This window comes from Brienomyrus brachyistius, unplaced genomic scaffold (assembly GCF_023856365.1).
Source record: "Brienomyrus brachyistius isolate T26 unplaced genomic scaffold, BBRACH_0.4 scaffold42, whole genome shotgun sequence".
NCBI classification, from domain to species: Eukaryota; Metazoa; Chordata; class Actinopteri; order Osteoglossiformes; family Mormyridae; genus Brienomyrus; species Brienomyrus brachyistius.
Genome location: NW_026042317.1, coordinates 646,565 through 660,422, shown reverse-complemented (window position 1 = coordinate 660,422; position 13,858 = coordinate 646,565). Strand labels below are relative to the sequence as shown.

The following is a 13,858-nucleotide window of genomic DNA, read 5'->3' as shown; positions in this document are numbered from 1 at the left end:
TCACCCATGCACATATCACAAAGCTTAAATTCCAGGTGGCCTGAGACAAGGCCTACCCTGGTACGAGAAGGCACACATCGACCTAGGCCCCAAAGGGGGGTTTGTGACCCCACACACATAGATAACCAGGGAGGCCAGCACTCCAACTTTTATTGCTCAAAGTTTTAACGACCTACAGACAGCAGAGTGGACCCCAAGGACAGGGGCCCCTCGACTTGGCACACAACCCCCTCCCCAGACATCCTGCCTTACATACCACTCACCGAACGGACGAACACCCCAAAGAAAGTTTCTTTTAAGTTTGGCTTTTGTATATCTGTATATGTATTTACTCTTGACTACTAGTCTTAATATACAGATATGTACAGGTTATGTTCGAATGTGTCTTAACTTTTGGAGATTCTTTTTCTTTGTTTGACAAACCTTCTCCCCCCCTTTTCTTTGCCACATTTCTCGGCAACCCTTATCTGATCTTTGTATTCTACCATGCCTATCTAAGGGTAAGATGTGCTTATGACATGAGAATATGTCATATAATGTCTGTATAAAGGGTAATATCTGTTGAGGTACAACCTAAACCACCTGTACCATATACTGGTATGAGTAATAGAACATAACATAATAGCATAATATAAGTCATTAATTAATCATCACAGATGGTATTTGGTGTGAACCGCTGGGCTGGTACGGCATGTTTGGTATCAAACCGAAGGAAAATCACTCCAGTTTCCAAATCTGGTCAATGGTTACCACAAAAGTGGATATATCAAAAGTTACACCAGCCTAATGAAAATCACCATTACCAGAGAAGTCAGTCTGGTCATAAATCCCAAAAGGACTGATACCGACCCCCTTCCGAAGCCCGCCAAATGGATGGTCAGCCATTGGTCCAGGACTCAAATTCCTGGTCACTCCTAATCACGAACCTTATGCTATAAAACCTGGCACCTCAGAACAAAGAGTGGAGAAAATCGGGAGAAGAAGAAAAGAAAAAGAGAAGAAAACGGAGAAACAAGCAGCGTTCTTAAAGCCCGTCGGTGAAGACCCAAAGAACTGCAACTCAGCCCAAGCTTCACCAGAAGAAAGAACCGGAGGGACTCCACTCCAACAACCGCTGCAAACACCGCGCCTCCCTGAGAGCCATCACCCATCAGCTCATCAGCCACTGCAACCAACTGCAAAGACCTCCCTCTTTCCTGCATCCAAGTAAACCAACTTCCTTTCCTTTCTAACAACCTAAACTGTCCTATTCACCTGCTATATTCCTTTAGGTTTATATTCCTACAAACTGCTTGCTTTGCAGAACAGTTTTCCCTTTTCAGGTTAATCATTTTAAATCTGGTCATTACATTTTCATGATTACATCGTTTGTGTCTTTTCCGTTACTTCATGTTTATTGTTTGTTAGGTATAATGTCTGTTTTATGTTAGTTGTAGGAATAAATGCATGTCTTTTTACACAACTTCAGCCTCCGTCATTGAGTGCTCACAATAGTCCCTGCCTCTGTGCGATCTGGCTACTACGCTCTGAAACCTCTAAACTCGCCTGAAATATCGCGAGACTCTCTCTCATTGGCCGTGAGGGGAGCTTCGCTACCGATCGTTTACATTACCTGGTGACGCAGCTCGCTGGACGAGCCTACTAACCCAGGTTATTAAGCGATACTGGTTATTAATGAATCCCATTTAAGTCTCACATTAACAGATATCGGGGATTCGCAATTGAGTTTGGAGGAGCCGACCATTCGGCATAACAATTGGTTAATAATCAGCATTAAATAATAATTAATTAAAAGTTAATTAATTTCAAAACATATTGGTGGAGATATTAAAATTTACCTGAGCTAATAATTCCTACAACACCCTGCAGCAAGTTGTTGAACCGGTCATCTTTGAAGAGCTCTCGAATCTAAGGACCCACAAAAACTCCTTCTTTAATCTTTGCTTCTCTGAGTTGAGGGAATTTTTCTTGCAAGTATCGGAATCCTGGCGAAGTCCAGTCCATGGCTTTCACGAAGTTCTTCATCAAACCTAGTTTAATGTGAAGTGGTGGTAGCAGGATATTGTGAGCCTCGACCAGGGCTGGGTGCTGGATATTCTTCTATCATACTACTACATTTTGTCTGGGAGTCCATTCCTTCTGCAAGTAGCACAGTGCTCTTGCTCTGCTATCCCACTCACATAAGAAACACATGTATTTTGTATATCCTTGCTGCAGTCCCATTAAAAGGGCAACTACCTTCAAATCACCACAGAGGTGCCATCTGTCCTTGCAGTACTCAATGGAATTCAGTACCTGCTTTAAGGTATCGTACGTCTCTTTCATGTGGACAGCATGTGCAACTGGAATAGATGGAAGACGGTTCCCATTGTGCAAGAGCACAGCCTTAAGACTTAGTTTCGAAGAGTCTACAAATAGTCTCCATGCTTTTGGGTCATGAGTGATTCCCAAGGCATTCATGAGGCCCTCAACATCGGAACAGAATACCAGATCATTACCTTCCTTTATGAAGAAAGGCTCCAAATGCTGATGGCGCTTTCGATAAGAAGTAGTTGTGACATCTTCTTCTAGAAGATTCCATTGCTGGAGTCTTGAACCTAGCAGTTCTGCTTTGTTCTTGGATAACTCCAAATCACGAACCAAGTCATTTAGTTCTTCCTGTGTTATTCTGTGCGGGGTTAACGATGGACCACGGTGAAAATCTGGATCACAGCATGCTGACGGACCAGGAGAAGAACAAGTCAGCTCACCCACGTCCTCATCAGCGGAATCAAGAGACTATTCTGCTGGAGGTTCTGTAATAGGAAGTCCCTCACCATGTGGAACTGGTCCCAATGCAGAGGTTATGTTGGGGTACACAATTCTCGACTTTTTCTGCTTCGTAATCCCGCCGGAAAGAGGAGGAACTAAGCAGCAGTAACAGTCATTTGTGTGGTTACTTGGCTCTCTCCACACCATGGGAACTGCAAACGGCATTGATGGTCTTTTCCCATTCAGCCACAGTGAAAGCTGTGCTGTACATGTAACACAGCATATATGTGGGGCCCAAGGTTTGTCTTGATCGCCAAGCTTGCAACCGAAGTAAAGCTGATATGCCTTCTTCACTTGAGAAGTGATACTTTTCTTCTGGTTAGCAAAAGTCACTTCTCCACAAATATAACAAAAGTTGTCAATGTTATTAACGCACTTTCGAGGCATTACTGTTATGACTAAATTTATGAAATAAATAATATATAATTAGTTTAATCTAGCAATAGCTTCATCTGTATCCCACGAAGTCTTGCATAATATTACATGCTGACGTTGCTCATGCTAGTACACTGCTGACGTTAGCTTACTTCAGCAGCCGCCTAGCAGGTTCATTATTATTCAGAAAATGATGCAATAAAAAACCCTGGATTATAATTATTGTGCCATTTGGTGCAATATTACATCATTCTAGGCTTATTTAAGATGTTGTTACAGTCCATCCATCCATCCATCCATCCATCCATTTTCCAAACCGCTTATCCTATTGGGTCGCGGGGGGTCCGGAGCCTATCCCAGAAGCAATGGGCACGAGGCTGGGAACAACCCAGGATGGGGGGCCAGCCCATCACAGGGCACACTCACACACCATTCACTCACACATACACACCTATGGACAATTTTTAGCGACTCCAATTAGCCTCAGCATGTTTTTTTGGACTGTGGGGGGAAACCGGAGTACCCGGAGGAAACCCCACGACGACACGGGGAGAACATGCAAACTCCACACACGTGTGACCCAGGCGGAGACTTGAACCCGGGTCCCAGAGGTGTGAAGCAACAGTGCTAACCACTGCACCACCATGCCGCCCCCTGTTACAGTCCTACTAGATAAATTTGTGAAACGTAGAAAATGCGCTATATGAATTATCTTCCAAACGAGAGTCAATAAAAATATTTCATGGTCATTTTCATGTTCAGCACATCAGAATACTGTAGAATATGACACTTTTAAGTCAGTTACAAATTCAGTGTTGCCCAGTGTTACCTTTAAGTGGTTCAAATAAATTGGCTTAATTCTAGTTTTTACTCAAAACATTTAAGGAATTTTGTTGACAAATGATTTATGATTTTAAAACTTTAAATTATTAAACCTATGTTAAGTTGTTGAAACTTATTTTTATAGGTGGGATGAAATACAATGTCCCTGAATGAATGTTCAGTTCACTTACACTTATTATTTTCAGGAGCCAGTTAATGCCTTTAATTAATTTCCACGTATTTCTGCAGTAAAATATTATACACATTTAAGTTAATATCCAGGCAAAGCATATTAATTTAACATTAATAATTTTGCCTCATATGTTTTGAATTTACTTAAGCACAACAAAAAAAGCCCCAAAATGTTCACTTATAGTAACAAATTTAATTGTCCAACAATGTATGACAAAGCACATGTAATAAGCAGATGGCTTTTACTCCCGGTGGCTCTCATTTTCAATTTTCATTTATTGCACTTAGTGAATTTTTCCAATAGCATCATTAAGCCACAAACACACACTGTTCATTACATACAATCCATAAGTGAAAGGGGAGCAGGAACAAGAAAATTCTTGTATGTCCTGCCCCTTTCTCAGTGATTATGAAGTAAATTACATATGGCTTTAGATACAGCTGAAGAACAGCTTTGACCTCCTGGGGAACAGCTGAGGTTCACCCAAGGGAAGGAGCCATGCCTGTGATACAGGAAAAGCAGGTTTGTGCTTCCTGTGCTAAACAGGGATCTTCTTTCACCTCGAAGCCAAGGCCGCTCACACAGAGCAGATCAAGACTGGCTCATATTTATTCAGATGCATCACAGCCATTGAAAAGACTCCTTTGGCACTACTAACCTATAAGGGCCACTACAGAACTGGAGGTAAAGAGACAATTAATATGCACCAGTTTTCTCAGGCAATCCACAGAATTCGGAAAAACAACTAACAATAAATTCCTGTAGAATAAAATCGGTGGGCTACCATCCTGCATCTCTGTAGGTTTCTGAAGGTTAAGCCTGGGTCTCTAAAAAGCACAGAAACACAGAAGTTTGATGTTGACAGCAGCCATAGAATTAGACTCTGGTTAGTTTTCCTGTGATGCTCAGTGGGAGGCTGTGGCCTGTCTGGGAGTCTGCAGTGTGAGTCACTTAGAGACTCCTGAAGGGTAGGATGTCGGCCAGCCAACTGCAAAATGAAACCACACTGCTTATTTTTCACTACAAGTAGCACACTAGGACTTCTTTAGAGAATACATACTTTCAAATACAGCATCAAAAACATTGAATCAATTTGAATATATCAGTGAAAACCAAAAGAAAGAATGACCAGCAACTAAATTTGGTGGAGACTAATATCTGTGACCTACCATCCTCAATAACAGGGGGCTTCTAAAAACTAAGCCTAGTGAAAAGCTGAATAATAAATGAGCAAAACACTTTCATTACTCGCCCAGTCATAAGCTCATATGGACTAATGCCTGTTGCTTTTGTAAGGGCTGCTCACAGCACAGTCAGCACTGTGGGAAGCACATCAGCCCAGCGGTTATGGCACTGTGCTGTCTGCCTTGGGATGCCTTCCTTGATTGTGTGGTTTACCGTCTGCTATCCCAGAGCTCTGGGGTCTGTATGGGATGTGGAACTTTTACTGGATGTTCAGCATCCAGCACACATCTCACATTACCTGTCCTGTGAAATGGGTGCTCAGATAGCATCCAGTTTCCCTTGGTCTCCCCTGTAATGGGATGATTTGCTTCACTAGCACTTGTATCACTGTGTTTACAGTGTTATTGCACGTAGGAATGGCTTCAACCCACTTTGAGAATTTATCACTTATTATGAGGCAATACCGATACCCCTCCTATGGCACTGGGTAGCGGACCAATGAAATCCCTTCGCAAATCCACCCATGGGCCTTTCGGGGGATTTGCTCTGTGCAATTTAGTGCGACCTGCTTTGCCCTGATTGATGGTGGCACATGCATGACATGCTCTGCACCTGCCTCTACATCTGATGCCTTTGCTGGCCAGCAGAAGTAGCTGTGTATAATTTGTAAGGTTTTCCTTGCTGAGACATGCGCAAACTCACGGTATAGTGTGAGTATGGGCTTCTGTAAGGCCTCTGACACGACATATTTGCCTTTTCCGATTATTATACCTGCTTTAATGGTGACCAGGCACCACTTTGTCTAGTGGAGGTGCCAGCTTTCCATCAGAGACCCACAAGTCTCGCTGATACTGTTTCCAGTTTATGGGCTGATCTGAATGGCGTTAATGCTGTGAAGCTGTTGATTCTCAGCTTGCCATTCTTCCCCGCTAATTTCGCTAGCTGAGCTACAATGTTGTTATTTTGCTGATGCTCGTCTGGGTGTTTAGTTATGTTTGTTCGCACCTTAACTACTGAGATAGGGTTTCTGATAACGTCATGGTGTTTGTTTGATGTCCCAGTGGATGTTAAGAATTTTCGCAACCCCACTGGATGATGAAATCATGCACTACTCCAAATGCGTAATGGCTATCGGTATATATACACGGTGGTTCTGTGCGCTTTCATAGTGTAACCGGTGATCGCTAGGGATGACGTCATCCGCGGATCCCGTATCCGGCTGTATGTATGAGACGCTGATTAGGTAAATGGGGGCGGTTCATGATGGAGTCTTAATTGGGTCGAAACAGCGGTACACGCAATGAACTGGGATCGGCGTGGATAAAAGTGGTGGGAAGCCGCTAGTGGGGGAGGTTCGATTGCTGCCGCGATACTTCTGCGAGCGACGGAAATGGTGGTGAGCGGTTGGTTCCGTGTCCCGGCTGCGGCGTAAGGTAATGAGTAATAGGGGTTGGACGGGGTGGCTGAGTGCATTTCTGTTCTCTTCCGGGTATGTAAGGGCTGTTGATCTTCTTCCTAGGCTGGGTTCGGGGTGACAAGTGTGTCCGGGTCTATGCTGATGCTCAGGAGCTGGTCACTGCTGTTTTGCCTGTTTTGATTTCGTTTTGTTTTGTAAGATTATGTGCGTTGTACTGGCATTGTTGTGAATAAGGGGGGGGTGTGGTTACCGGGGCTAACTGGGTGCTGGCTGGTATAGTAGGAGGTCTGGAGGGTAGTTTAGTCTCTTCCCCATTTACAGCGGAGAGCCAGTGAATGTGGTGCTGGAGTTTGGGGGTTGGAGGCTGTTTTCTTGCACTGCATGGAGTGAGTGTGGGGTGGGTGAGAAGTATTAACTCCAGGATGTGGTTTGCTGTGATTTTGATATTAACTCCCACTTGGATATGTGTGCCCTTGGGGTGTATGTGTGTGGTGTCTCCCCTTCCTCCTTTTTCTTCCAGGTAAGCACCTTCCCTGGCTGACTAAGGGGTTAAGGCGTGATTATAGTATTGGACCACCAGCACCTGGGTTTTGCTCTCAACCCCATTTGTCTGTTTTTGGTGTCATATGCTGGTAATTGTTTACTGGCTGGGAGGGTTCATTTTTAAATTATTGTTAATAAATTGTTTTAATTCTGGGATATGCGTCTCTGTGTGTTCATGCACATGTAACTGCAAAGGGAAGTCGTGGGGTTAATTTGAAGTCCTGAGGGGCAGGGCCTCTGGTGGCGTAGTCGGGGTTACGTAACCTTGCAGCCCAAGGTTACAATAGCTTCTAGCAGTGCTACTAATTCTGCTTCCTCAGCTGATATATTGGATGGTAAATTGAATAATAAAGGTCGACTAGCTTCTGCTTGGTCTGAAGTGTATTTACTATGTGTGGTCCAGGTAATTCAGCGATATGCTTCCTTCTGTCCTCTGTGTAACTCTGCCTTGTTTACAGCGGAGGTAGTCAGTGTCACTCCCAATGAATTTAACCCTCTGGGGTTTAAGGGTAGGGAACACACTTTCACTGACTGGGGCATGGTCACACATTCCATTCAATATCATAAACTTACATGGCAAATAAATGATCAATCCATTCATCCATTATCTTCCTCTTATCTGAGGTCGGGTTGCGAGGGCAACAGGGAAACCCAGACTTCCCTCTCCCCAGCCACTCTACTCTGAGTCCCTCCCGAATGACCGAGCTCCTAACCCTATCTTTAAGGGAGAGCCCAGCCACCCTGCGGAAGAGCAGCGGCTCTACTCCGAGTTCCTCCGGAAAGGCTGAGGAGCTCGGTCAATCTCTAAGGGAGATCCCAGCCACCCATTTCAGGAAACCTATTTCAGCCGCTTGTACTCATGACGTTGTTCTTTCAGTCACTACCCACAGCTCATGACCATAGGTGAGGGTAGGAACGTAGATCGACTGGTAAATTGAGAGCCTTGCCTTTTGGCTCAGCTCTTTCTTTACCATGACAGACCGATGCAGTGCCCACATCACTGCTAACGCTGCACTGATCCGCCTGTCAATCTCAAACTCCATCCTTCCCTCACCCATGAACAAGACCCAGAGATACTTAAACTCCTCCACTTGGGGAAGGACCTCCTCCCCGACCCGGAGAGAACACTCCACCCTTTTCCGGCTGAGAACCATGGTCTCGGATTTGGAGGTGCTGATTTTCATCCCAGCCATTTCACACTCGGCTGCGAACTGCTCCAGTGAGAGCCGAAGGTCACGTTCCGATGAAGCCAACAGAATCACATCATCTGCAAAAAGCAGAGACCTAATCCTGAGGTCACCATAGACCTTAGCAAGGAGGCTGAGGAGTGTGATCCCCCTATAGCTGGAACACATCCTCCGGTCCCCCTTCTTAAAGAGGGGGACCACCACCACAGTCTGCCAGTGCAGAGGCACTGCCCCCGAAGTCCACGCGATGCTGCAGGTGTGTGTCAACCGGGACAGCCCTACAACATCCAGAGCCTTGAGGAACTCCGGGCGGATCTCATCCACCCCCGGGACCCGGCCACCAAGGAGCTTTTTAACCATCTCAGTGACCTCCACCCCAGAGATAGGGGAGTCCACCCCCAAGTCTCCACACTCTGCTTCCGTATTGGAAGGCGTGTCGGTAGGATTGAGGAGGTCTTCGAAGTACTCCTTCCACCGACCCACAACGTCCCAATCTGTGGTCAGTAGTGCACCATACCCACCATGATGATCCTGCCCTGAGCCGCTGGAAAGTCACTCTGAAGGCTAATTTGGCATCGTCATCACCTGTCTCACAAAAATATGAAGCAGAGAGAATTATGTAAGTCAAGCATGCTGAACTTTATTGTGTTTTTTTTTAATCAATATCGAAGATTCTTATAGTTAAGAATTAAACCATTTATCCTGTTTTTGACATCAGAGTTAAGGAGATGTTATTGCAAGGAGACACATTTGCCTCTTAAACAGAGGATCTGCCGGACACAGCTGCTCATTTGCTGTCAGTCCATGCATGAGTATTTAGGCGTTTATCTGAGGAGCACTGAACAGATCATCAGAGAACATCTCAGACAGTACAAAAGCTACCTGGAAAGAGAAAAATATCACTGATGGTTCATAATGACTCTTGAAGCTTCCTCATTAACCCTATGGATTGCACCTGGGGTTCATGTTGATCAGGCCATTTGTTGCCTCTTAGGGATGATTAACTTATAACTTCAGATGTAAAAGTCAGAGACACATGCCTGTTACCTAAAATCAAAGCTGATCTCTCACAACTAATTTTAGGAAGCTGAATAACTGAAATTAGTAACCTGTGTATAATTTATGGACAGGCAAAAATAACAAAAACAGTTGAAAAATACAAAAACCTGTTTTGGCATTTTGTAAATTGCTCAAAAACTACATGTGTCACGGGAGATCTGTCACGATCGCTCGCGGAGGTAACGGCAGCGAGCAGCGATCGTGTGGGTAAGGAGCAGGCAAGCAAGCGGGATACAGGGAAACCGGGAGTTTATTTGGAGGACAACGAGGTGCAGGGAACATCAGACGCTGACTTACATCAATGACGGACCAGGGAAACCGGGGAGACCAGGACTTAAATACACAGGACTAATCAAAGTAACTAGACAAAGCTGGAGACGATCAGGGAAATACACGTGGGTAATCAGGGGGCGTGGCACACACGAGGAGCGGATGAGCCGGGTATGACAACATGGTGGATTAGGTTAAATTTTATGCGGTTCTCGAACTTGTTTTCTACATATGTGCCCAATTTCATATCATTTGATGGAGCCCAACAGGTTTTATGGAGGAAAGCGCAAATGGTGCAACTGAGTGTCAAACCTATCCCAAACCTAAGCAAAACCTATCCAAAATGGCTACAATGTAACTAGTAGTATTTCTTGGGATAGCCTCTTTCTTTCTAAATACATTGCCACTTATGGGTCATAAGAAACATTTTGTCACACATCACCACACATTTGGAACTTGTGCCAAACATATCCAAAAAGCCCAAGTTATGCGGGGCACAGCCCCCACTGTGAACAGACACCAGATATTTGCAGAGATGCTACTCAAGCTCACTGTGTTTCTTTAGACATGGCTAGCTTTTGTGTGGCGTCCCACACGTCCTTCAGTGTAGATCACCCTGCCTGCCCTGTAGCTTCCTTGGCTGCACGGTTGGTATCGACGCATGTTTCTCCAGCTTTGGCTCCTGCCATCCCACCTCTTACTGCTCCTGCTATGGCATAAACTCCTCCAGTCACTGCCAGTCCAATTCCTGCTAGTATCCCTGCTCCTATTACAGCCAAAGCTATCTCAGCCTTAACTCTACACGTGCCCAGTACTGCCCCTACATGTGTTACTGCCCCTTCTGTCTCTGCTATCCTTATAGCTGTTCCCCTTACTGCCACTTCAGACAATCCTTCTGCTGCTATAGCTTTGACATTGACTTTCTGTGCTGTTCTACCGCCGAAGATTGACTTTACTGCTGCAGTTAAAAGTCTGACTAACATCACAGCTGGTAAAGCTGCTCCAACAGCGACTCCAAGCAGGAGCCCCAGCAAAGATGCAGCTGCTGCTCCTGATACTTTTGATTTTAGAATCTTATTTCTGGTTCTCTTTGAGGCCTCTTTCCAAACTTCATGTTCCTCAATCTTTCTCTCTTGTTTTATTTTATTGGCTTCATCCTGTATAGATTCTGCTATTACCTTCATTTGTGAAATAACAGCCTCCATTCTTTGTCACCATGTTATCTATAGTTGTCAGCAGCTGTTTAATCTGAAAGCTGTTGCTCCTGTATTCTGATTCATATGAGTATCTACCAGTACTGGAAAGTCTTCCTGACCCTTGGCCCAGTTTACCATCTTTTATCTTCCAGTAGTTGGAGTCAATTACATGTACTTGATTTCCACACTTATCAACAAATTCCTCCAGATCCTTGTTCTTCTCTACAAACTTTTTAATGGTCTGGTGTTTGTCAAGCTCGTCACCATGTGTGAAGAGGATGACTGTGTGCTTCAGGGCTTCCTCCCCAAACCACTTCAGTATCTTCCTCACTGACTCTTCCTCCTCTTTGGTGTGTCTTCCCACTCTCAGCACTAAGGCATGTGGACCAGGAGCACACTCAGTGAGACAGGATACTATGGAATACTTCAGATCTTCCTCAGACCTTTCAGTGTCAATTATCCCTGGTGTGTCAGTTACTGTAATCTTCCTGCCATTAACATTTCCTTCCTCTGTTTGACAATTTGTGTTGTGTTTTCAAGAAAGCAGGAAACTCCAAACTTCTCTTCCCCCAGGATAACATTTCCTGTGCTGCTCTTTCCAGATCCCGTTTTTCCCAAAAGCACAATTCTTAATTCAGCAGGTGCTTTGGGAGAGAAACACAATATCAGTTACCATGAATGTTAAACATTTGTCTCAGTTTGACTGAATACTCATAACAATGTGCAAAAAACTGTCAGCCAGAGGTGTTTTAGATGATGCAGTTATTTTAATAATTATTTAGTGCAGAGCCACACAAAGCATGAGCTCATGGGAAAGAGAAAGATAGTGGGAGGTACTTTTTCATCCCCTGTTACATCTGAAGACAGATATTTCCCCTTTCTGCTTAGCCAATAAAAAACCTCATTTGCATATGTCGGTTGTTTACAATCGTGCAGAAAGTAGCATATATAGCCTATAACACCAGCAGTCAGACACCAAGATATAGAGAAACAGGATGTGCTGCAACTGCACACAGCAAAGGCCTATATGACTGTAAAAGTGCCCTTTACAGCCAGCAGAGCCCTTCAGAGTAAGACCCTCAGTCACACCTCCACCTCAGAGATTCATCAGCTGGTCTGAGTCCCGCTCACTGGATGTCAGTGTAGCTGATGCCCCAGTTACAGAATCTCTGACCATCAGAGTAAGACCCTCAGTCACACCTCCACCTCAGAGATTCATCAGCTGGTCTGAGTCCCACTCACTGGATGTCAGTGTAGCTGATGCCCCAGTTACAGAATCTCTGATCATCAGAGTAAGACCCTCAGTCACACCTCCACCTCAGAGATTCATCAGCTGGTCTGAGTCCCGCTCACTGGATGTCAGTGTAACTGATGCCCCAGTTACAGAATCTCTGACCATCAGAGTAAGACCCTCAGTCACACCTCCACCTCAGAGATTCATCAGCTGGTCTGAGTCCGGCTCACTGGATGTCAGTGTAGCTGATGCCCCAGTTACAGAATCTCTGACCATCAGAGTAAGACCCTCAGTCACACCTCCACCTCAGAGATTCATCAGCTGGTCTGAGTCCCGCTCACTGGATGTCAGTGTAGCTGATGCCCCAGTTACAGAATCTCTGACCATCAGTCTACGTGCTTCAGAGAGAGACAGACGGAGCACAGCTGGGAGGCCCAGACAGCAGAGCAGAAAAGCCAGTGTGGTAACTGACTCACCAGCCATGCTTTCCTATAGGTTGGAGTCCGAAGCTGCTTTGCACTGAGTGCCTATAACTGCAAGTGAATAAACCTGAAGGTTATGGTCTGTTTAAGACAAAAAGTCAGAGAACAAATAGGACAATTTGGGCTGATTCACACAGATTCTCACGTTAGCAAATATCTAGTAATAATTGTGGTGAGTTTCACATATGTCATAATTCCTTGCAAATTGTACTGTAGATAATGTGTTAAAAAAACATACAATTTACAATAAAACAATATATTATTTACAGACTGTGAGCAGACTGAATATATTTATACAATATAGGTGTGTAATAAAATATGTAGTGTAACTCCTTAGTGCAAAAATGAAAGTACCAAATAAATTAATTAAAATGTTCATCCCCTGATCATTTCTTTTCTATGTGACTGAAGTTACCATCAAGTTTCTGAATGAAATAAAATCAAGTCATGTCAATTTCAGTTTTTATTTCTTTAATATATTGTTCTACAATATATTTCACAATGTGTAGTGAAATGCTTGGTTTCCCAGCTCCATTATTGTGTTTAACAGAACACAGATGTAAATTATAAAAAAAGATAAAATCGTTAATATCCACAAATAATGTACAGTCACTGACCACTTACCACCTCAGGTCTCCTGATACGCTAGTAGCTGAAGTGTCTGCAGCTGATCTCCAGCCCTCAGTTTATATTGTAGTGCCAGAGCTGCTAAACTGTTCCTCCAGTTTAAGTTGCATTTCCCAGCATGCAAAGCGACATGCCCTTGTGTTTAATGTAAATAGGTCCCCAGAGCAAAGGTGTTTAGTAGAATGGAGACAGAATTCACTACATGCTGATTATATTCGTTCACATGAATGATTTCCCCCTGCTTATGAAAGCTGGCATAAGTGTCAAAAACCAGCAGGTCCTTTCCAGATCGAGAATTTTGCATTTTCAGAAACATTCTTTGGACAAAAACTCATTTTGGTGATAAATGTTCAAAGCGTTTAATATCATGACTCAAACATTTCATGCTGTACTACGTAGTTTAATCGTCATTCAGAAGTTTTACAATGTGTCTTTCTAAAAGGCGAAAACTCACAAC

At 44.1% G+C, this 13,858-nt stretch overlaps 1 protein-coding gene and 1 long non-coding RNA gene across 2 annotated transcripts in view; one reads left to right on the top strand and one right to left on the bottom strand.

Annotated features, from left to right (window-relative positions):
• The window catches only part of LOC125722764 (uncharacterized), a 138,944-nt gene that overhangs the window by 70,438 nt on the left and 54,648 nt on the right, over positions 1–13,858 (top strand). The window lies entirely within an intron of this gene.
• On the bottom strand, positions 11,722–13,462 carry LOC125722798 (uncharacterized). Its single transcript, XR_007386603.1, has 3 exons — positions 13,399–13,462; positions 12,376–12,825; positions 11,722–12,264 (listed from the first exon to the last, which is right to left on the bottom strand). It is a non-coding gene; the product is annotated as an uncharacterized LOC125722798 (long non-coding RNA).